The sequence below is a fragment of the Gymnogyps californianus genome, chromosome 1, assembly GCF_018139145.2.
Source record: "Gymnogyps californianus isolate 813 chromosome 1, ASM1813914v2, whole genome shotgun sequence".
NCBI lineage: Eukaryota > Metazoa > Chordata > Aves > Accipitriformes > Cathartidae > Gymnogyps > Gymnogyps californianus.
The window spans coordinates 194679926-194704661 of record NC_059471.1 but is presented as its reverse complement, the minus strand read 5'-3'; positions in this window follow the sequence as shown (position 1 = coordinate 194704661).

Genomic DNA, 24736 nt, shown 5'->3' with positions numbered 1-24736 from the left:
TCCCTGTTTTTCAGACCGGGAATGGCAGCCTATCCAAATTGAAATAGATCAGTTAAAAGCCTCAAGTAAGATAAACTCAATCCAGATCTCAGAACCAGTTTATCCAAACTGCAGGTGCCTTCACCAATGGAGGAAATTGGAGTTAGACACTGAAGGACAGTCTGACCTCTTTGCCTTGCTGGCAGTTACTCCGACTTTCACTAAAGTGTTGGTGTTTTTACAAGTATAACATAAGAATCTCCTTATCAACAAAACTATGTCTAATTTATCCTAGATCACTATATTTGAAATATGGACTGAATTTTTCTACATGGTTTTGTCTGAAAAAAGGAGGGCCTTGATCTGTTGTGGAAGTGGTTAAATGTTGCTAGTAGGGTATATTAGTACAAAACTCTATGAGAGGAAAGCCAGGTCCTCTGAGCATATGACTTGTTCTATGAAGTATTTGTGTTTAAGCATTCACAAATTGCCCAGAAATGTTGTATCATTAAAGAAAGAAATCTGCTGCCATAAAAAGCCTTATTCTGAGTTTTATCATGCATTACTTCTCTCCATATGCTACACTGGAAGAAAGTGTGGAAGAACTAGCTTACAGTAACTTGCATAAAAGAATTTATTACCAAGCCCTTCTTTGGTTCCATTGAAAATATTAGCATTTTTTAACTATCATCTCATGAAGCATTAAAGGGAGTCTCACTCAGAAACTTCAAAATGAAAAACAAAGGAATGTAGTTACTTTTTCTTATTATGTATGATTTGCAAAGCATGGGGTTGATTCTTAAAAAACCCACAGTTTGCATAATCAATAATTTACCTCTGAAAACTAAGCATATAAATAAGGTACCAAACCATAATATTCAACTACTACTGTGCTACCATTATAACCTGCCTTGTAAAGATCATCTGCCTCTGGTGGTTAGTTATCTATTAAAAGATAAAATCATTCTCATACAAAAATAAAGAGAAAACCGAAAAGAATCTGTTAAAAGTTTCTTCAGGTTATAGTGAGACATGCAGCTGCTGGGATAATACAAACAGTATTTTCATAGGACTTTTTGGAAAAAAAGTTCATTAAAAAATTACCAGCATTTCTTTATGACAATCTGAAATTAAAATGTTCATTTTTCAGAAAAAAAAAAAACAAACCAACCAAACCCAAGAAACCTACACACACACTTTTTCTTTCTGGGTTCATTGAAAAACATGGAGGGAAGGAATCAAATGAACTACAAATTTCCATATAAGGTAAAAAAGGACATTTTCTGCTTAACACAATTTTGACAGAACATTTTCCAATCATCTCTATTTATGTGGAAGATTAGCTCATTTCATTGCTATTGTTCTGTGCAATCCTCCATGGAAATTCAACCAGAGACATGGAGAGGTAATGTTATTGGGATCAGTAATGTAGCTGCCAAAATGATTTTCTCACTTATTAAGGCAAAATGTAGTCTATAATTGGCATTCAGTTTTCATGTAATGGCTACACAGATGTCACAGGATAGTAAAGGTGCTTGTAAATACGGTGTTTGAGTCATTTGAAACATATCTTAAAAATGAAAGCTTTCCAGTAGTGTAGGTATTCAGCCAAAGCCAACTTTCTTTAGGTCCCATGCTTAAGGTGTTTTCATGGGTTTTTTCACCTTTCAAATTTTTTACCCAAAATATTTTAACAAAAAGGTATTTCATAAGAAGGTATGAATGTAATATTTAACCAGCAGTTCCTGGATATATAATGGAAAGTAATATAAATATGTCTTCCTTATTCAAATTCATAAACACTGTAGAAGTATTTACCTCTGCCTACGGTCTCTCTATACTACTGCACGCAATAGGTACAAGCCCTTCTTCTCTCCATCACTGTCAAAGTGACTGTGACTATACCAGTCTTTTCTGACATCTGCAAACATTTGTTCATTATTCTGAATGATTAAAATAAAGTATTTATGCCATTAACTGCTCAATAGTATCCTGTACATTCCATTTTCCTATTCATGTACTGTAAAGGAATAGCTGGGGCTTTTATGATAGGAGAAAACTAAACAATTTTGGAGTGACAGCCATGCATGCAGGACATTGTTTAATACCAGGACATAAAAAGGCAATTTACTCACTTTTTAAATTGATCTTGACATTTATAGCACACATATTATCCATAAATAGGGAAATAATTGAATACTCCAGGTAAGTGGGTTAATGTGTTTTCATGAATATGGATGATGATATTTTGCTTATTCTTTCACAGTCTACATATAGCTTTTGTTGAATGTCTTTTGATTGCAGGCTATTGAAAAGTCGCATTTTCCTACACACCATTAGAAATCTATAAATCATTTGCTGGAAGAGACTTTCTCTGCCTCTATATGCCAATACACTGTCAGTGGTAGAGCTGGGACCAGACGTTTCAAATGAAGGTACAATAAGTTCTCCAGCAGAGAGGAATTATGGAAGAAATACACAAAGGGAATTGTCATCAGTTAAAGGTTAGCTTCTGCCTTGAAGCCAGTTGTATTTATATTGCTTTCAAAATACTTTTTGTATTTTATTTGTTTAACCCTTATTATTGAAACACAGTGTGTTTTTATTATCTAAGTAAATGTCTAGCCCTTTAGAGAATGTTATTAACCTCATAATACCTTACAGCTGGCTTTGTAATGTATGCCCATTAGTAACAGAATTTAATGGTCCATTAGAATGACAGGGATCACCAGGACCCCGTAGCATTGTAGACACATCCGCTCCTCTGGGCACAAGCCTCCTTGACATCTTGTGCAGAGAACATGTTAGAAAAAGATGATGCCATTTGGCTTGGGCTTTGGTTTATGCATTGATACTAATGATTTTTCAGTTAAAGGGAACAACTTACTTTTTTTTCAATAGCCTTTTTGGGTTAGCTTGACAAGGAGTCACTGAATTGGGAAATAATAACCTCCTTTATTTTCATGGTTTTTACATAATTTGATGTAGTTCTGGGGAGGTGAAATAAACATCTTTACATCCATATTTCCAACTTTCCCCAGTAGTAACCAGAGGAAGAGAGAAATGTCACAACCATGGTCCCTACATCCAAAATTCCAATGCAAAATTCCAGTAATCTCTGCAGAGTCAGAATCCTAGGCAGGAAGCAGAGCCACATGGGAGATCAGCCTTCATGCAAGTCCAGTACTGTGAATGCTACGGATTGTCCTTTGTTGTCCTGTCTTCCTTCTGCTTTTCTCAAGGTTGCCTGAAAAGGTTTTCTGTCTTTGGTTTTTCTGTTTTGAGATAAATGCTGAGAAAAATGGTGTGATTGGGAAGAGGAATAATGTGCATAGAGGAAACAGAAGTCCTTGGGTTTGGTGCAGGTGTTCAGATAGAATACTTCACGTGTGTTCTTGTGTTAGCCTGAAACTGGAAATGCTCCTCTTTTTACCACAGGATCTCGGCTATAGATATCTATATGACATGCTCTAGAAAGCAGACTAGGAATGTCATAGGTTATGGCCTGGGCTCCTAGATCATAGCCTGGTACAAACAACAATAAATATCTACAGTTAATCTTCATCTTAGGACAGAAGATGAATGGAATTTGTCTTGAAGATACTACTCCATCATGAGTATCCATGTACACTCTTCATTCTGCGACCACCCGTTCCTGATGGAGACTGAAGTGTACACTGTGATTAGTGTCCCAAAAGGGATATAAGAACTTACATTGGTGGTACATGTTAATTAGATATTGAAAAATATAGACATATTATTTTTCTTTAAGGAAATAATAATAAATGCAAAGTATTAATTGTTTGTCTTTCAGCTATTAAATCCAGATTATCTGGGGCTTGGTCCAGTGATTATAGGAGCTATGGGGGTGGGGCCTTGAAATCTTCGTGGCAAGTGATATGCTGTCTGTGTGTGTCTGTGCACATATGCTGGTAAAAGAAAGTCTCTGTGAGATTTTGTACCAAAAAGTTCGCTTCAGAGGCAGCCTTGCAAGTTTTAATGGGATTCACAAGGGACGTGAATGGGATGCCCAGTGCAGACCGGAACAGCCATTAAAACATGCATCTGTGAGTTTATAGAGATCACACCTTTGAACAAGATGCGCAGCAGAGACCTCTGAGCATTTTATCCACTGCTGAAGGTTATCCTCCAAAGCACAGACTTATGTTAATGGTGATGTGAGTTAAGTTTACAAAACTCCCAGGTATGATCTCCTCCCCCAGAATTTGGGTCCTGTATTCTATGACTGATAAATGATATACTTCTTTTTCTTTCTTTCAACCAAATTATTGTTTTTCGTTTACTTCTTGCCTTGTACCACATGCTGTATGTTTATGATACCTCCTCACCATGGAAAGAAAATTCTTCTTGCATTTAAGAGCTTATCAACAAAAAAGGCTTCAACTGAAATGTTTTTTTCAGTGGGCTTATAATACCTAACTCAGGCACACCAGAAAAGAAACAGTGGGTCTTTTCTCTGTTTATGTTGCTTATTAAAACAATAGCAACAAAATAATTACTCTAAGCACTGTGAGTGTCTTTTATGGCACAGCAGCAATTAGAAACCTTGATTAAGTTCAGAAATCTCCTTGTTAAGAACTGTATGTGCACCTAGTAACAAACAGTTGCCTTCCTAAATTTTTTTGTAACCTAAAGGTAAATGATTGAAAAGAGAAAGCCATTTGAGGAAACGAAGACACAAAGAGACTGTGGCACTAAAGTACAGTCTGTCAACTTTAGACCTTGAAAAATTAGGTATGATGTCTACATCAAAGCTATGCTTCCTGTGCACCTGTTATAGTTAGACAAATACGGTAGACAAGGAGAGATAAACACCTCTGGAGAGAGAGTCATCTGGCCTATTTTAGACATCTGTCCGCTACAGATCATTTTCTTTAAAAGGAGCCTAAGGTTACAAGATTAGATTTAAATTTAGCTTAGATTTAAGAAAAATTACTCCCAATTCTAATTACCACCCATGTCCTTGAAAATGTGACTTTCCCAGGGTTGGTGGAATTGATGCAGCTCACAGTCCAGTGCTGCCAGCATTACAGAAACCTTCCTCTAGGCACACCTCATAGTCTACAGCACACCAAAGATGATGCCACCTGTCTACAAATTAGCTTCATAACAGGGATTTTGTAGCCAATACATTGGCTTTTTTTCTGCATGGTGCTTTTTGACCATGACAGCTTCCATTTCATCCACAGTTTCAGACTAGACTATGGCTGCGTCCATACAATGGAGAAGCCATCTTGAGGCTGGGCTCAAAGTCGTATTTGTTTCCCATCTGCATTATCTATCTGCAAAGTAGACTGCAGAGCTGGCTTTAGGCTGACCCAGCTGGAGTGTCCCTGGAAGAAAACCGGAGATAAATCAGGAGCTTTAGAGCACACAGGAAAGCAATTTTCTTTCCCATACAGAGATAGATTTGGAGCAGCTGTGGAGACTGCTGCCGCGGCACTGCGCAGAGGAGATGGCCATGGAGGGTTGTGCAGAAGCACTCTTGATGTTCTGCCTGAAAATGCACCAATTCTAAGTGCCACAAAGGCAGATGGGATTTACAGTCGACAGATTTCAGGCTGATTGCAAGCTGCCTGTAAATGCAAGATGTGTGGTCTGGAGAGCTCCCCTGATTGTCCAGCTTCTATACAGCTCAGACATAGGTAGTATTTAATCTTTTTCATTCTACCTTCTTTTCTTCATATATCATGAACATCTCTGGGAATGAAATTACTTTGCTCCTCTTTTTTATTGGAAAAGATCAGAAGGTTATCAAGATTTATGTGTCTGACTTGACTGACTTTGGGACATCTATACATGGCTGAAAATTCTGCAAAAATCAAAGTGAATTAGACAATTTCATGCTTAGTCTTGTCATTTCTTGCTTCTAACCCTTAGACTAACTAAGGGTGGGGGGAATATCAAAAGTGTGTGTCAGGACATCGTTCTGAATCCAGAGTTAGAAGTCCACAAATCTCAGGAGTGGCTGCATTTGGGATTGTGATTTGAGCCTCTGTTAACATAGCGGAGCCAAAAAGCATAATGGAGATGAGCTACTTTTTGTTTTGCTGTCAGATAAACTTGTTTGCATCAGGTGAGAAAATAGAGCTGACCTCTGCGTGTTTATCTCATAAGAACATGAGAGTGCCTGTCTTTGCCCAGCACTCTCATCCTGGGATAGTTAACACTCCTGAGGAGCCCTGAGACAGGAATTCACAGCTCTTTTAACAATGAAGACCAAACCTGGAAGCTGGTATACAAGTGTGTTCTCCCATCAGGACTTTAAGAGCACTTCAGAACACACTTTGTGACTAACATGGTAATGGAAGAGCCTCCTCACTGTCACTTTGCATCAACAAGGGTGGCAGCAGACAAGAGACGTGCGCCTTTTGTATACTACATCAGCCTGTTGGTCAACAGCTTTCCCAGCAAAACTCTTCAGGGAGAAGCTTTAATGGGTACTGTCACAAAATGTGTCTTGCTGCCTTTCTCATTCAATAAAGGTGCAAAAATCACTAAAAGCTTCAGAGTAGCAGAAAGCCACATCATCAAAAACATGGCATTATAGAAAGCTGTAAATTCAAAATAAATCAACCATGTTCAATGCAAAACGGAGTATTTAATGCAGTGTTTTGAATCTACTGTTTTTGGGACACTAGATAGATCTGTTATATCTGCTATCGTGTTCACCACCTTTCATATCCTGTTTTTCCTCACCTCACGTATAAGCAATATTTTCCATCCTGTGGCATTTTCCTTCAGTTTCAAGTTAAAGGCCAAAGACATTTCAAATCATTTCCTGTTCAATTAAATTTTTAATTTTAAAGAGCTTTGGCCAAAGAATGTGATTGCTGATATCTCTTGTTGATGAAAGAACAGCGAAGCATCCCTGGATTTTATAGATGTACTTGCACCTAGGTCATTGCTTGAGAGCAAATTCATGTCTTTGCAAATATTGATTCTTTAGAATTTCCAAAGTCACTGAAATTCAAGGTGACCTGGTGCACCAAAGACGCAGGTCAATAAATTTCAGAATGGTTGAGGAGAGTGCCTTGTGTAACTCCCCTGTTTGTAAAATTCCTCTCCTATCTTTTAATGTCTCCATAGGCCAGATGGCAATTTACTTTCTAGAAATCTATTAAGAAGAATGATAAAAAGGCTCATGTTATTTGAAAGGAATGGTGTGTGTTGAAGTGTTAAACATACTTTATGTTAAATAAAAAATATAGTTAGCCACCTATTGGGTGAATTCAGAGCTCAGTACAGAAGGTGTTAGAGGAATTTTGTGTGAATTATCCTACTGTTGTTCTGTGTCACATTCTATAAATTCTGGCACCTTCATTTCCTTCTGTGTTCCCTGAGATTATCTAACACACAGCCACACTCACAAGTGAGGAAATGGCACCCATTTGATCACCCTTGCAGCTACCTACATTCACTTACACTGTTTGATCTCCATGGTAGATTTAGTTGGAAACTTTCTGTTGAAATCTTTTTTCAAGATATTCCGTTTAAAAAAAAAAATCATGGAAAGTGTCTGCTTACTGATAGTTTGGGTTTGGGGTTTTTTTGTTGTTTTATCTTTCCCAGCACAAACCCAGACACTATTTTTTAATTTCTATTGTAAAAAACCCCACACCATACTCCCTCCCCCTCCAAAATTGGAGAATTATTTTATAGGGGAAAAAAAAAATCTGACTGGCAGTGTTATTTACTCTCACTCAGTAAACGTGCTTGGGAATCTATCCTGATGAAAACATCCTATCAAGCAACCAGACAGCAGTGTCTATCAACAGAGGAAAGTGTAACTCAGACTATTCTGAGTTTAATTCACACTTTTTTATATTTATACTTTTTAGTATAGAAAATTTATACTTTTCAGAACTTCAGATATATATACCTGATGGCTTAGGGTTTCAAAGGTTGTCCTGCCTATCTGTCTTTTTCTGTTGCCCAATTAAATGTAGACTAGTACTTGGAACACTCTCACCTTGATGTTGTTCATAATGACAGTCCACATGCCAACTGTATAGTGGTAGCACTCCAGGACTGTAAAGGTGATTAGGTGCTCTGCTGCTGGTAGTGTACACAGAAAGAAGAGTCACTTTTAGAAAGACTGCAATAGAGGTTAATCATTATGTATTCTGAATTCAACAGTATAGCCAAGACTACACTGATCTGTGACATAGCAGTGAGCTAGTCTTTAGCTTCTGATAGCTTGTGGTAGTTCCTGGTATATTAGTATATGTATTGAACAATAAGTCAAAAGTTGATTATTTTTTTTCTCTAGAAATACCCAAGGTCTTTTTTCTGTTTAAATGACATTACAATGAACCACTTTTCAACTTACTCTTTCTTAGACTTGTAGCAAAAAGAGCTGGATGAATGGAAGTGACAAAGACTGCCTTTGAAACAACTTATTTTTACATGGAGTATGCTATTAATAAGAAATGAAAAGAGTGAATATTCTGACTTCAGTAACAAAAGTGGAACTGCATTTTCTGTTATATGGATAATGATGAAAAATCTATAGAAGAAATGTTTACTATTGATTTTTGATCCAACCATATGTGTACCTACAATCTTACACCTGCGGAAACAATTTGCTCTAGTAAAATACCCTAGCTCCTGACTGAACATTGTGGAAATGGACATCCACGTGATGTAAATAGGACCCCAATTATTTTAATCCAGAAAAGCAATATTCAAAATTCTGTTTCTAGTTCTCAAAGAAGACAAAATTAAACCAGAATGTTTAGTTTATTCTTGGGTTTCCTGATCTAATACGAAGTTTTGAAGTTAAAAAGTTCCCTAGTGTCAATCGAGGAAACTAGATCTCCACAGTTCATGAAACATCTTTTAACCTTCCCTGATTCCAATGAGCAATCTGCTGAAAATAGTTCACACACAGCTTTTGTAGAATGGTAATTTGGATGCTTTCGCTTCTGAATTGGGAATCCAGACTACTGATACATCCCCACGGAATACACATCTGTGTCTGAAGCTGTAATGTGCTATAGGTTGTCATTCTTACTCAGTTTAAATAAGGCTGAATTGTAACAGGTAAAATTTACCCTGGGGTAACGTCTTTGCAGGCAAGGGCAATGAATTTGGCCCTCAGTTCCTGGCTGTGGGAAATGTGACTAGCAATTCAGCATATTACATAATAATTACAGGCACATAAACTAAACAATTGCTTTGACCTAAATGCCTAACAGAAGCAGAATACACTTAAAAGGATGACTTGATCTGTTTCGACTAGGCAGAAAAGGAAAAGAATTCTGAACATTCATAATCCTCTTGCTTTGTGATTCCATTAGGGAATTAATCTATTAGCTAAATAATTAAATGTATTGTGTGCCAAATCCTGCATAAGTTATGACAGCAAATAGGCCAGTAAACCATTTATGCTCTTAGTTATACTGATATGATTGTAGCAATAGATTGGCATCCTGGGTTTGCACACTGTGGCGTGTGTGGGATAGTTTGTTCTTTCATAGGCTGTACAGTGATAGAAACACTGCCCATTGGCAAATATTTCCATCACTGTAAGCAGGAGCAGAAATAAATCATTAATTTGAATACTAATGCTTGTGCACTGTGCAAAGACAAAAAAATCCAACAAACAAAAAAACCCGCCCAAACAGACAGGAGTATCCAATCTAGTCTAGGTGCAAGAATAGGCAAAGTAAGTGCTTGTCCTGGACAGCAGTGTGTAGAAAAGTGTCTCTGTCCCGCATTTTTTGTGCTATATGGGAGTTCTGCTGCTGCTGGTGGAGGTGAAAGAAGTATGGGTGAAGGGGATTAACCTGTTCCTTACATAGTTGCCCTCTACCTCATGACTACGTATTGCACTGCATTGAGCTTGCAATACCAGCTTACCAAGGCTGGCCCCTTCTCTCTCCGATCCCATTCTGCTCCATAGCTCTACTGCACCTTTTCCCCCAGCAGAGGTAACCTAGTGACATGACCCCTCCACCTAGGGTAGAAAATTCAGGTTTGTAACGCTCCTGAGAAAGACTGAGCTATCCCTGAGGAGTTCCAAAATGCAGTGTAGTTGTTGAAGCTATGTTTGTTCACAGGATGCCCTAGAAACCCCTGAAAGAAGCAGTAAGAGCTGAATAGCCAAATAATTTTTAAAAGGCAACAAAAAAATTTCAAACACTTCAGCTAATCCATCTAGTTTTAAACTGAAGATTGAATAACTTTTAAATTTTATTTGTAATGCAAAAATTACGTAGGAATTCAACAGCTAAGAAACTTTACATGTATTAAGGACTTTGACATTCATCCCAGTTATGATGCAATGATTAAAACAGTTTAAGAATATTTCAGAGTGTCTATCTAACACTTTGCTGATGCAGCAAAACATTGTAAGGCCTGAAAAGAAGTAAACTTAATTCAGACTGCTGAACTTTCCCTTTCATCATCTCTTGAAAAGAATGCAGCAAAGTACAGTGGAGTAATTCTAGATGCCAATAAAATAGTGCTTCATTGTTCTTCATGGAAATTAGTGATGCATAATAATGTATGTCATTACTGCTACTGAAAGCCATAGGAGAAATCGTTATTGAATTTTAATGAATGAGTTAACTGCTTGGGATTGTCAGACACATAATTATTGGAGAAAAATTAATTCTGGCATTCTGTAATTACTACTTCAAATATTGTAAAATTTACTGAAAGGACAATCTGAAATAATTCCTCTAAAAAAACCAAAGGACATACTAGTAAACACTTTATATATGCAGGATGTTTGATTATAGTAGTATGGATGTGATGGAAACATAGTACACAAACACACTCTGAAAATAAATATTCACCTTCTTACATCTGCAGCTCTTCTAACATAAAACGAGCAAATACAGGTGAATTCTGCAGGGAGATTTCTTAACGTCACTTCTTACTGCTCTGAAACTGCTGTTATCCATAAGGAACTCTGATTTCATTGTTGTTACAACCCTTTGCAGGCTAAATTCCACCCCAGGATTTCCTTATATATGCACTTCTGTTAATTCAAAGACATACTAATAGTTTGCCTGATTCCAAAGCAGGAATAAATGTGTTTAGAGTATGCTCCAAGTTGCAATGAAGTCAGCGGGGGGAAGAGAAGCAGGCTCAGGGCCAGACCTAGGAAGAACAGGCAGTAGCATGGGGCGGTAAAATGGCCCACAGCCCAGCTGCCTACTCCACCTGTGCCAGAGCCCTGTGGCGCGGCACTCTGACTGAGGAGGAAGGTTTTGCCAAGATGCTCTGCGTTGACTCGTGTTATACTCTTACTTTAGATACATTAAAACACAATTTTATCTTAGAAGCCTAATACCATAATCTCTGCAAAGGTATCTCGTGTGCTACTCAGACGTCAAGGAGAGGCCTTGCAAGAGCGGGCCGAAAGAGCTGTGGAAACTGCTGATAACACAATCAACTCAGAAGGGGCTATTTCTCCACAGGCATAAGAAAGGAGAAAATCTGAGTGACAGAATACGGGCCAAAAGTACATACTTGGAAAATGCACTCCCTGCCCCAGCATGTCTAACTAGAGTGGTGCTGTGAGTCTTTTCAGAAACACACTGAGCAGTACTGTACAAAACGTCTCAACTTAGACAGGTACCCGAGAACACTGGCAATCTCATCACACATGCATGATCTCATCTTTTGGAAGATGTATAAACTTGCAAAAACACAAATATCTTTTTTCACTAGACCCATCATCTCTCCGCTAAAAATGAAGACTTTCGTCCCTATAGCTGTTTCCTTCTGGCATGCCATATTAGTGCTGTATTTGTGGTCTTCTTAGCCCAGATGTCTTCAATGTGATGCTGTGACCACAGCCTTTTAGTGCACTCTCACCTCCTGTTGGCTGCTTTTCCTGCATTTCTTTATGAACGCCACAATACAGCTGATGGCCTGGGTTTGATTAAGTAGAAAATGCAAAGCCATAAAGGGAGACAGTCTGCTTTAGGACACTTCTACCCTCTCTTTATTGTCAGGCACCTTAGCCAGCTATGTATCTAAATATACTTAAGCACTGCTGGAGAATGTGGGTTAGGCTGGTGTCCTGCAAACTAGAAAAAAGGATTTGGCTCATGAAGACATCTTTCTTTGCAGTGGATGGGCCTTTGGATTTGAAATTCTGACCAGAACTGGGCAGCTTCAAATTTCATTACTTCTAAATAAAATGTTTTCTTCTGGAAAAATTCAGTTTGTGTTTGAATTGAATCACTGGTGTCATGCTGCTTTTAAATGTTTCACCTGTCCTATTTGAAATTTGAGAAAAGCAACTGAAAATTAAACAAGTTTCTAGGGAAAAACCATCACAAATAGCTGACGTGACTAGAAGAAATTAAGTTTCTGAAGCAGCAAAAAGAGAAAAGTCTGTCTCCCTCAATGTAATTTTTTGGGTCACATTATGGTCCCAGTTTCAGATCAAAATATGTTGAGTACCTCCTTTAAAGTAACATATATTTCTGTGAAGGCAATATCAATATCGTAATAAGGTCCTGTGTAGCTATAGCAGTGGTCATTAGTGCTCATTAATTTCATTGCACCTGTATTACTGCACTCTGGGTTTTGATCTGGTGATCTGTGTGACTGTAAAGAGTTAACAGGAAAATATAGATTTATACATAGCATGAAACTGGTGATCCAGATGTAAGAAGACAATGTTACCCTTTGTTATAGAAAATGCCATCTCATTACTTTATTCCCACGTATTTCTCGTGACATATCAGTAATTGGATGCGTAAGCTGTCAGACACCAGTGTTCCCAAGCTCCTTTTCAACTTGGTGTTTCATAGAATGTCAAGCTTTTTTTCTCTGTTTTAATAAAATGTGGTGTTATATACAACACCATTTCATTGCATTCAGTGTTATGCTAATATTTATTACTCACCGAATCTGTATTGAAAGTGAGTAAAGCCACCTTCCTATTTTGAAGGAATAATGAGCTCAGCTTATATTCTCCTTAGTGCCAAATAAATAACAATATTCAGATGTTTATAATTTGGGAAATATTAGAAAAATAGACTTGGAAATAACGAAATTGCAGACCACCCCTGAAAATACTAAAATCCTGTAACATTTTCCTATTAAATAAGGTATCAATTAAAGCAAATGGGTTCTAAAAAAATTGTTCGAGTTCTCATACTGTGCCACTGTGTATGAGAAAAACAATGCTTTCTTTACAAATTAGATAAGAATTAAGGCCCTTTGAAAGAAAAGCTGATTGTATTTTCAAACCATGGAGCTCCTTCACATTGTATTGCTCTCAGGAGACGGGTATTTACAGCTGGTGTAAAGTGATCTCAACTTTTTGCTTATTCATTTCTCTTGAAGTTTGTTTTGCAGTATGAATAATCAAATGTGAAATGTAATAGTGTCAGGAGGAGATTCTCATTTCAGTGTAATACACTATCAGTGTTTTTCTAGCAGCTTAGAAATTGTCAGTTTGGTAAATACTGGGACAGTGGTGAATTTGGAGCATTATCTGCAAGCTCTAATTCACCGACCACTCCAAAAATTCCTTGGAGAAGTCTTGCCCTGCACTGTCCCAGGGTAGGGGATGGAAGCTGTAATTCACCACAGGTCACACAATGTCGTTAAATCATTATTGTGTTCAGACCAATCCTTGTGCTTGTCTAACTCATAACCTCCAAAAAAGTAGCTACATTCTACATTCCCTTGTTTAATTTATTTAGAAATTTACCACAATTTTCTTTGGCCTCTATAAGTAAGAGCAGACTAGCACTTCTGTGGAAAACTTGGAGAAGCTTGACATAAAACAAGCAAAACCCCTTTTTTTCTTGGTCTCAATTAAATCCACTCAGGACATTTCAGCTTTAAAGAGAAACTGTTATTCTGCTCATGGAAATCGTATACATTGGACAGAATATTTTTCCTGAACTGAGACATCAGGGATAGATGCTGTCATCCCATATCATTGTTTGTAGCTTAGGAATACACAGGAAAAGTGGGAAGGGGGTGGGGCAAAGGAAGTTTTCAGGCCCCTCAATAGTCCTTAAATCCTCACCAGTGGGTGAGTCAGGGCTCTGTCTGCCTGAAGAACACTTCAGAATATCTTGTCTTCCAACATGAGTTTCAAATTAGTAGTTTCTTTTTCATTTGTTTAAAAGGTATGAATGAAATATCTGAGCACTTAAGATTTACCTTATCAGCTTTGAGCTTTGATGGAGGATGTCACCCAAAGGAACTTCACCTGGCTAAGAGGGTGGATGAGAAATATCAATTACACAGGTCTTCTCTCTTGAAAAAACACTGTCTGACTTTTACTTTGAGGAAAAAGGAAGCTTAAAGCACTGCTCCAACAGTTGCAGTACTGTCTGATTTTGCAACAGCCCCCCAAACCAAGGGTGAACTAACTATGGATATCAATGGTTTGGAGCCCTGGAGTATGGATTGCTTTATTTAGTTATACGACAAGTAATGCAGGAGTAGCAGGTACTTGCAGCTTTCTCAATCCTCACCAAAAGGGAGCATCTTCAGAGCAAGAATACTGGCATGTCCCCATAGCTGTGTATGTGACAGCCCTCTTGTTCCTCTGCCAGCAGCCCCCTGGGTACTTATCAGCATGCCCATTTCACTACAAACACAGTATTACACACCAAAGAAAGAATTGCTTTTTTTCTTTTTTTCCAGTCAATATCAACTTTAGGAGGACTAAAAACAGACATAGAGGTGAAATGGTCTAGGATCGTATTAGCAATGTCATTTGCCATTACTGTGATAGAATAGTTAGTTATTTATTGCTGAGGCTTTGGCTACAGCTCAGCAAATTGTATACAAATAAATGTACTTTTGGGGCCAATAATTCATTCCAATACACAGCTTCAGCTACAAGAAAACACCAACTGTAGCATTATCCTCATCTGTCACAGCTGAAAGTAATGACTATACAAGAGCTTGTAACAGTGGTGAATCTAACCAATTAATTTCACACCATCATTGCTCTTTTACACAACTGTTAAGTTTTAACCTTTTTGTCACAAATCGTCTTCCAGCCGTTCAACAAGCATCTACTTCTCTTCTGCTAATGCCCTCCCCCTGCCAGCCTCAGCAATCCAGCTTGACAGCTCTATTTTTATAACAGGGTGCAATTTTAAACATACCTCTGGTTCTTCTTTATGTATTATTTACTAACCGCACATCACTGATAGGAAAAATGGAAAGGATTCTGTTCTGTGCTAGAAAATTTGTGGCTTTCAGTGCTGATTCAGCAAATTGGCTCTCACCATTTCCCATGTGAGCAGATTACTGAAGAATTTTTCCTTTATTAGATCTTAAGATTAGAGCGTTCATTAAATCATGCATGAAACTCCCATTCAAATGCTGAAATACTGGTATTGTTGAATGGAGCCTGTGGGTTTGGCCAACACTCCTTTTATGGGTTTGTGTGACCCTAATCATTGAAGTCATGTATAAAACTACATAAGTATCTTGGGTTAGAAGCTGTCCTAGTTTTCCTGAATGTCATCCCTCTTACAACAATATAGTAATACACAATACAAAGAAGTTCTGGCTTCTCTTCTTGTCAAAGAAATCAGCTGTGGAGGCAGAAAGCTAGATCATTTGGAAAGTTTCTCCTACACCCCTTCAGAGGATGTGACAGAAGAGACGCAGTGGTAAGAAACACTTCTCTCTTACCCTTTCCTTCCTCTGACCCTCCATCCCCAGTTTAATTTTAGATACAGGGATATTTTTAAGGAGAACTATTAAATCTTCCATGTTTGCTTCCAATAGTGGCTAATGCAGAGGTGAGCTATGGGATGCGAAGTGCAGCCTGTAGCTATTTTTTGTCATCTGATAAACACAGGGACAAAGGGGAGAGAGATCATTTCCCTCCCTCCTCCTGCCTTAGCATAGTACCCCCTCACAACCAAGGCCTGTCCTGTCCTCCCTCTTTTATTCTTCTTTGCCATAAGATATCCAAAAGGGAGATGCAAAGTACTGTTTGTCCTCTTTCAGGCGACTTTGTCAGGGGAAACTTGGCTTTGTATGATGCAGAGTAGCAGAAGGCAACATTGCACGCAAGTGACCTGGAATGCCAGTGCAGGAGCTATGATACTTTATGTGTGATTGCCTGGGATCCCTATCAAATGGGATGCTGTGAAAACTCTGTGCACCTGGGTCACTGCTGATTGACTGAAAGACAGGATGGAGAAGGAAATGAAATTAAATACTAGACTACACGAATCTGTACAGCACTCTGCAGCATCAACAAGCTGATTGCCTCCTCATTAACAGCAGCCAGTTACCTGGTGCCTGCCAGCCAACCCATGACGCAGCTGTAGGTTAGCATCCCAGCTCCTTCATGGTACTCTCTCTGCCTTTCCTTCCTGACCTAGACTGACCTTGCCCCAGGGCATTGTCATCACCACTAAAAGAAAGAAAAAAGATAAACCAGGGTGTCTCAAATGAATGTCAGTGGTTTGCAGTTGCCCTGATTCCCCCGAGTTGTTGAAGGAGACAAGGGTTCTGCTCAGCGGGCCTTTGCATGCAAATATGGTACTCTTGACACAGAAAAGTTTGAGAATTAATATCTTTAGTTATTTCAGATTCTGGGGAAAGAACTTTTTTTTTTTTTTAAATTATCTGTTGTTAACAACATGGACACTTTGACAAGGAACCAAATTCAATCTTGTAATGTGCATTGTATAGCTCCCATCAGCATCACTAAAGCATTTGAAAAGGAAGATACGTTCTTCTTAGACTTACTGGAAAAGGAATAAGAAAATATTTATCATTCTGAAGCTTTTTCTTACAATGCAAGCTCTGTGGAAAATATGTTCAGGCATGTACCTGAGGACAGAATTTGCTCTGCTGAGTTTTAATGTTTTGGGACTGACTTAGATCTAGCAAACTAATGCCTTCCAGTGCAAAGAAAAATGTGCTTTTACAAAGGCATTTATGACAGCTGAATATGCATGCAAGCCAAGAAGCTTAACAATCACAGGTTCATTGGTTGTTTAATTTGTTTCTTAGGAGTAATTTAAAATAAAATTAAATTATTTGCTACAATGTTTATGATTCTGATTATTCTGGACCATGCTGCTTTTCTTCTCTTCACTCCTTTCAAGATCTCCAGTGTTTTTCTCTGTCTTTTGGCATTTTACTTTAGCACTGTTATTCTGAAATAAACATCTCCAGTCTTCCACTTCATCACTTTCAATTATGCCGAAGTATTACAGGGCTAGCTTGTTCGCCTAAGGCATTATGAATTATTTGGGAATACCACCACATTTTTATATAAGCTGAAAACAAACACAGTGCCAGGTAATTAGCAATTTAACATGGATTATTTTGTTATTCTTTAATACTCCCATGTTCCTGCCTACTTCCTCCAAGCTGGAAGTTGCTAAAACCAGCTGATATGTCTATTACTGTGTTTAAAACAGAAATAAATATAATACTGTGCTGAAGAATTATGTACCAGGACTTAAACATATGGCCCTTCTTAGTGAATCAGTAGTTACAAAACAACCGCTGGGGTTTATAGCTAGCGTTGCTTCACCACCATTCAGCACCAGAAAAGAAAGGGGAAAAGTAATGTGGAAAGAAGAGGTGTATGAGATGGAAAACGTCACTGAAGGCAACATAGTATGCTTATAGAAGTTCTTTAATATACTGGTGAGGCCAGTGTGGTCAGAATTCTAAATTTTGTGAGAAAAACATCCAAAGATTTATCCTAGTAGTGTGTGAAAACAGAGTCCCTTAGGTTAGTCTGCATCCTGATTTTATTCCAGATTCCCTAACCCTAACCCATCCAGATTTTATTCCTCCATTTAAGCAGTAGGGAGGGAACCTTGCAAATGTGTGCTGTTGGACTTTTCTACCAGCTTTTATTTTAAACATTCATTACATTTTGTGACAAAGGCTTTGATTGACTAGGTCCCTGGTCCCTGCACAGCTGAGTGTTGTGTTTCAGCATAGAGTGAGAAGTCACACAGTTCTTTGCAGTCACCAATGAAGTCACCTATGTTCACTTAGTCCGAGTTCACCCCACCTGACTTTAGGCTCATAACTGAGGCACTTACACTAGCAGCCATGGCTCTCACTCCTCTGCTACAGCTAGCATGGAGAAGGTAAGGCAGCACAGAAGGCAATACAACTCACCTGACTGCCCAATTGTTTCTATTTATTATCAAGGCAGTTGAGGACCACTTGGTTCCTAACTTTATTACTTTGCTGAGTGACTAGAGTCAGGTAAGATAAATCCAAGCTTTCTAAATGCAGAAGGTATGATTGAAAATGAGCCTGCATGAGAAGATATGAAGTCAAAACTAACTGTAAGTCACATTCCGACTCCTTGCTGTTATCTCTTAACAACTCTACTGTAACGTCACTCTCCAGCCTGTTCATATTTTCTCTATTCATGCTCACAGAATAAATCCATTATACTCATATCATGCAGGAGAAAAACCAAACTATTTCCCAGTCTTTGAAAGGAATTCTCAAGAGAGCTGAGAATATTCCAAGAAAGGAAGTTGATAGATATATTAATAATATCATCTGGTCCTCATCTTTCTATACAACATCTTGCCTTTGCCTCCTCCTTTCTCTTTGATGTAAAAGATTCTCATCTTCTCTCCATCAAGAAAACCCCCTCTGCCATCTCCCTTCGTATCCTTTGATCTCATCCTCCCACCCATCCCACTACATTCTTCTCACATCCATAATCTGCCACACATCCTCTGATGTCTTGTCTCTTGCATATCTTTTGCTGCTACACTTCTCAGGACAAGCAAGCCTTTTTTCCCCTAACATCCTGATGTCATGTCACGCATCTCCACTCTCTAGCATTTCCACCAGCTTTCACTCTTTCCCTGCATCAAATTCAAACTTATGTTCCTCATTCTTAAGACTCAGCGCAGGGCTGTCAAGCTTTCACGTGCAAGGCTCTACCTTGCTTACCTTTCTTACAATTCTCTGTTGCATTTCATAATCTTGCATAAAAATTAATTTCCTTATCATACATCAATTAGATCTTTCCTGAACACCACATAATGTGGCACTTTTCCTTCAAGTCCATCTTGCTTTGGGTCTTTCACAGAACATATTCCTCCCTGCCCTCTTATTCTATCCCTCAGAGAGAAATTAGCTTTCGTTAAATCCTTCACCTGCCCAAAGTGGCTAAAAAATTTTTTTCAAAGATCAGTACTCTAAATGAGCTGTGCTAAATGAATCCACTCTTGCTGATAGTAACCTCAGGTACCTCAGATGTAACATTAGGATGAATTTAACTCTTTGTTTCAAAGCAGTTTCTAATGAGGAAGGCAAGATGGTCCTTCTGTAACAGGAGTCAAGGAGCACTGGTGGGCCGCCTTCTCCCCTTTCTAGGAGTTTAGCTGGTTGTTCAAGGACAGCTGCATTGACAAGGGCTGTTGTGAAGAAAGCTAGAAGCCTCAGTAGGTAGTCCTCCTCCTTCCCTTGGGAGCTGTTTTAAGCTCTTGACCTGGACCCCAGCTGAGCTACAGCCCAAGCCGCTCTGTACCCTTGTTGTCCTGGGTGAGCTCCGTCTCACCTGACTGTAGCCATCTAAAAGTTTAGTGATCTAAACTAATTGCCTGATTCCCTTCACAATCAGTGGGCACTTGTGAAAGGAGACACCAGCTGTAGGATAGCATGAACTACCCTCAGGAAGGACCACTCTGTCCCTGTTGTCTATGGAGGGATCCTGACTTAAACTTGTGACTTACCAAGTACATACTGGAAACTAGGTGAGGCACTTTCCACCTTCAGTGAGTTAGGTACCCTGAGCGATTCAGTAGTTACTTCTCTGTGTTTTCTCATTCCACCATTCACCTTTCTATCAAAATCTTTCCACACAATGCAAAGATCCATAAAGAAGGTTAGCTGTTTTTCTACACACAGGGAGAAATGTTTTTTTTAAGTGTAAACAAGTGCTTTTGCATACTGAAGGTGCTCATATGTGTTTTAGCAGCAACATAAGCTATTAACATCTCATTTTGTGCATATAGTTGTATCCTTTTACCTGTGATTTTTCAGTTTGGTTAAGTATATGAGTGAGCTGTCAGTCACTGTCTACAGCTGTGAATTTCGCACTATACATTTAATGTAACTATGCTAATATTTACTGATCTTGTTTTCTGATTTAGGTTGAGTTGTAATTTATTTTAAGTGGTTTCTCCTTGCAGGACACTCTTCATCCATTCATTCATTCATTCATTCACTACATCCATTATACATGGCAAACCAACAGTTTAAACCTAAGTGGGCAAGCAGCTTACAGTCTTTAAGAAGATATAAGCATTAGCACATTGTGTTGTGACTTATGTAATACTGATTTCCTCTTGGAAAGCGAGAGGACAGAGAGACAGTCAGTACATTCACAGCTACGCAATGCAAACCATACTCAGATTGTCAAAAAAGCACAGACCTAAGCTCAGCTAATGGATTTCATAATTTTTTTTTTTTCTGAAAAATATGCTGAAACTTTTAAGGAACTCAGAGTTATGATGTGTGCACTTCTTAAATGGATCACCTGAGGTCAATGGTTTTTTTAAAGTGTTAAATACTTAGACCTTTAAAACTTGCAATTCATTGAAAGAATTATGTAGGGCTCTACAGCATGTTTCAGCACAGTAAAGTGGCTGTTGCACAGTGCCAATACTTTCTGATGGGAATAACTTCTTAGGAGGTCACTAACATTCAACCTTTTTTAATTTTGTTCTTAACAGTTGAAGGTGAGGAGATACTGAAGAGCTTTTTATGAGTTACTGCATTGGTATCACCCAGAACTACCTCACAAAAGATGAGGGAGTTCAGCATAGCATCAAAACTCAGACATGTATGACTTTTCTGCCCACACTCTGGTAGTGTAGTCATGATTAACAGTTCTTTTGGAAACTCAGAGCATTCCCCAAGCAAAACAGAAGATAACACAGAAAACAGGGCCCCAAGGGATAATAAAGGCAGACGAGCACTGACAAATGTTGCCAATCTGCTCCTTCTCTTGCTCCTCACAGCTATTCTTCAAAGAGGAATAACTTAGCAGAGAAAAGAATTTGTTCCTTTGTGATAAAGAAAGCAAAGAAACAAACTGGAAACCCAGTGTTATGAAAAAAGAAAAACTCAAATTATCTAAATGCTTATTGGAATATAAATCTCTTCAAAGAAATATGTGAGGCAAATTCTGAGCCTCTGTTAACCAATGTAATTCCCTTGAAACCAATGACAATTTAAATTAGCTAAAAGTCTGGCCTTAGAATTTTTTTTACCTTTTCCTGTTACCAGAGAAGATGTTCTACTTGAACAACTTTGTTCCCTCCCTCCCCTCCACACCCCCCACCCCGCTTCTCATTTTCTTACAATTCCAAAAAAATGGAAAGAAAATGTGTCTTAAGTTTTCTCTCTGAATTCTCCTTAGCTTCCCTTCTTTACAGAAGAAGGGCTTTTATGTCTTTCACCTGCTCCTTCAGAAGCTAACTTGGTGACTTATTCTGGAAACCTGCAAGCACTGAGGGGAGATGGTGATGATTTTCTATGCATAGTGACTGATACTCAAGGAGTGAGGTGCTTGGTTCCTTGCTAGGTCAGGTCCTCTGCTTCTATGTCTTCTGTCCTGTTTTCTATGGTTTCTCTGGAGTTTTTTGTTTGTTTGTTTGTTTTCTTTAAACCATATAATAAAAATATTGCAACTGGGTAATATTTCTGTGTACAACATGGTATCCAGCACATAATTCAGTACTTAATGGTTCAATGCTTTACTAGAAAGGGAACAATGCAGCCAGGTGAAGCTAATATTTTCCTTTTCCTCCATACTTTCTCTGCTTTACACACAAATTCACAGAGAGCGAGCCAAGAACATAGTCTTTTTTTCCTTTTGGAAATACTTTGTGGAGAACTTTCTTCTCTCTAGTCTCCATTTTCTTTACCAAGCTCAGACTTCTCAGACTACCCAAACTATATCAGGTATAAGAAATGCTGAACTGAACTGAAATCTCACCTCTCTTATGGGTTTAGGAATGGCTCTGCAATGTGGTGTTACTGGGAGCTTTTTTAAAGACTTCTCCTTCAGGCTTGGGTAGATATAACTGCTTCATTCTTTCCTTGTAAATTTTTCAACAGAAGTAGGACTCAGTTTTTATATAAATGCCCATACTGTCACCCATGTCCCTCCTTTCCCAGAACGGTGCCCTAAAGCACCGGGCTTTTAAACTAGGTAGAAGTGTGGAGGAGAGAGGAGGGAAAGGGAGAGCGAGGACCTGACTTCCATAGCTCATGTGAAAGCCATGGCACTTCACAGCAGAGAATGAAAGATTTTTGGGCTCAGAAAAAGAACTCACAAGAAAGGAAGGGCATAAATCTGTGGCTTAATCATAAACTTCCTCTCAAAACCCATTCATTCTCAGAATCCCATTTGTCTTGGATGCCTTATGCGTTTTTCGTTAGACATTCATTGGATGAAATGTAAAAGCAATCAAAGGAGTGGGCTGTAGTCACCTCTGCCAGGGCCTGCCTTGCTTTGCAGGTTTTGCTCTCCCATTTGCACCACTCCCGTGTTCCCTTGCTTTGATCCTCTGACTTTTTTGTGTTTTCTGATGCCCAGTTTCAACAGGCAATGATAAGGGCCACAACCCAGCCCTCTCGCTATATCAGTGATTGCAGCACTCACCTGTGAATGTCAGCTGTGAGATACCCTAAGTCAACCATACAAAATGCTAAAGAGAGGACCTGAAATTGTCTGAGTTTTGTGCTGAGTTAGAGCTGTAAGTGCTTATTACCTCTTTAACTGACACAGGGGTGACTCATTGGTATGACCTGACTGGTTAAATGGGAGTTAGGCACCGAGAGACTCTGCTTTTTCAAACTGGGGACTGTTCTTGGTAATAACAGTAACCTGACAATACCCTGCAATAACAGTAACCTAACCGTAACCCAGGCAACCTGAGAACATTAGTAGCCCACTAATTAGTAAATAATAAGCAGTTATAGCCTTTCAGGAGCCTCAGAGTGGTTAATCAGGGCTTTCATGAATAAAAAATTCATCTCCTGGGTGCTAAACTTCAGGTTTTGGTGAAAGTGGGATTTAGGGCTTGTCTATTGAGAGACTCATCCACAGTAAGACAGGATGGGAATAGGTGCTGTTCTGGCTAGCCCACACTAATGTGCCCTGTAAATGCTTTCACTGAGCTCTGCATCCCGGGCCGGTTCTGCCCAGTGTTTGATGCCTGATGGAGGTGCCCACAGCAGGAGCCTGTTCAAGCTTAGCCCCTCCAGGCTCAGCAGAGAGAGATGGACACCATCAGGTGGACCAGGGGGCCAATTCCAAATGGGAAACAGTTAAGAAATAGGTTATAAGCAAAGGAAAAATTACTGCTGGTAGTTTATAAATGAGTACACTTAATTAAGTTACAGTCTAATTAATCTGTATCCGTTGCTGCTTTTGTCTCGTTTCCCAGTATTTGGAGGAAAAGTTATCATGTGACTCAATAGGATGCTTGTTGAGTAAGGACTAATAAATTTGGTTTTATGAACTTCTCTTAATCAAGTGCAAATCAATAATGCTTAAATGAATTATAGTGTGATTTATGTAGGATTTGCCTCTCCCCAGCTCTCCAGAATATACCTGAAAGCTTTGACTAGTTAAGCTACAGAGAGTCAGAGTTTTCCTCTGGTGCTCAAAATGTTTTGTTTTGGTTTTGTTTTGTTTTTTTTCCCAAATAATGTTTACATCATAAAAATATTCCTACTGTACTATACTAAGTAGAGTCTTTATGTTTTCCAGTGTTTCTGCATTTTTAAAGATACTGGGGAAAAATATCCCTCCAAGTCAAGAAAACTCCCATTTTTCTGTTTTGTTTGAGGTTTTTTTGTTTTGTTTTTGGGGTTTTTTTGTGGCTACTGTGTTGTAATGCAATTACTTCAGACAAGAGACAACAAGGCTGTTTCTCTGAGATGTTGGTAAACTGATGATGTCAAGTGAATATTAATTGGTCACTGAAGCATAACTCTTTAATTGCCTCATGGAGACTATGGAAATCCTGTAATTGGTCATAAACTGCAAAGGAGGGTGTGGCATCTGCTTCCTCTCTTGTTATATTTTTGTTACTGTCATTTTTGTCCCTTCCCTTTGGCACTTCCATGACTGCCAAAGTAACTCCTTGGAGCTGAGCAGAAGATATCTAGTTAGTAAGCAGCAACCAACATTTGGGCTTTCTTCACTGCAATTATTGTGTGTGTGTTGATTTTGTTTGTTTGTTTCCAATTGCCTTGCTAATGAGGCGGTGACCAAGCTGTGCTGCTCACAAATGAGGGTTTGCCCCAGGCAGCTGCTTTGCCAAGTCCTCGTGCTTCCTTAGGTCACTGCTGCATTTGTTGTCTGCCCTTTAGAGCTCCTTTTGCCAGACATCCCAGACTGACTGTACACTGCATGCACCTTAGATCATCTTTTGTGCCTGTGAATATAAAACGCTCTTAAACCACAGTCACTCTAAAATGCCACTTGCACTAGTAACAGCATCTCCTCGCCTTCTTTCACTTCTACCCTCTCTTTCATAAAGTGAAATGACCATAATAAGAACCAGAACAGTGTAGAACCAGCCCTAACTTCTTTCTTCATGGTAATGTTGGTTATTAATTCATTGAGGGTAGAGACAACACAGGATTTCTACATCTGTGAGTTAAGCATCGGTTGTGGAGCAGGATTCAGAAGCCAGCTTGAGCAGGGATGGAGAAAAACCCCTGGAACTTCTGTACCTGAACTCAAGCTTCTCTC